Source organism: Galeopterus variegatus, unplaced genomic scaffold (assembly GCF_000696425.1).
Source record: "Galeopterus variegatus unplaced genomic scaffold, G_variegatus-3.0.2 Scaffold11996, whole genome shotgun sequence".
Classification (NCBI taxonomy): Eukaryota; Metazoa; Chordata; class Mammalia; order Dermoptera; family Cynocephalidae; genus Galeopterus; species Galeopterus variegatus.
In genome coordinates, this window is record NW_007738107.1 from 19,797 (window position 1) to 20,846 (window position 1,050).

Here is a 1,050-nt window from a genome sequence, read left to right on the forward strand (position 1 = left end):
CTGGAAATTTTCCTTAGGCTATAAAGTATCTGGTATAAGATAAAGAATTGTAACACAGCAAGGTTGCTGGCTCAAGGAGACATGACTGATTGTTATGTAAAGATACAGAGAAATTGCTTTAAGAAGCAAATGTTTGCTAAGATCAAGCTTTCATTAGGCGATCACTTAAATTGTCTACTGGAATGTCATCTGGCTTGTTTTCACTGAGTTTCCAGCCTACATTGTTAAACTGTAACCCCACCTAGTTCTCTTCCTGTAACTTCCTGGGCTGGAGAATAAATGCAGGAAGAGAACCCCAATGTGGGGTTAATTTTCCAAGAAAGGAGTGCCTCTTGCTTGAGGGTTTTGAGGAAGTTAACCACTTTGGGGCTTCTCACTATTCAGAAGAGATGGGCTTTGAGTAATCCTTTGCAGCTTTGTCACCCAGGGGAAAAGGGGTGACAAATCCATTGGGGGCAAAGCAACAATATTCTATATTAACAGCTAGACTGGGCATTTTAAGTTTGGATCTGAATGAGTGCAGTGGTGCAGACTTCATGCAACTTATCAACTGTATTCAGTCTTGGAGTTCCCTGTGGATGCCTTTGTTGGCTAGGTTGTGGGGCCCTTAGCAGTTTCTTTTGGGTTGGGTGATCACTGTTGGTCAGTGAACAGATGTATACTACTGTGGCAGGTCCTGGTAGCTCTGCATAAGGCCACTGGCTCAGCTGTTGATCCTCAACCTAGTCTATGTGAATGCTGTAGGGCCCAGTAGCTTTCTACAGGTGTGCTGTAGGGAGACAAAGCTGCTTTTCAATCAAATGTTGGCTTGGGTGTATGTGTGCACAGATGCTACAGGGCCTGGTTGCTCTGAAGTTGGCCATCTGATCAGTTGTTGAGCCTGATGCAAGCCTATAAGGGTACAGCTGAGACCAGCAGCTCTGCAGAGACCTGACGTGGGGTGTCAGAGCTCCTACCTAGTCTGCTGTTGGTCTGGGAGCAGATATACACAGAGGTAATGGTGCTAGGAGATCTGTAGTGGGCCACTGGCTAAGCTATTGAGTCTGATCA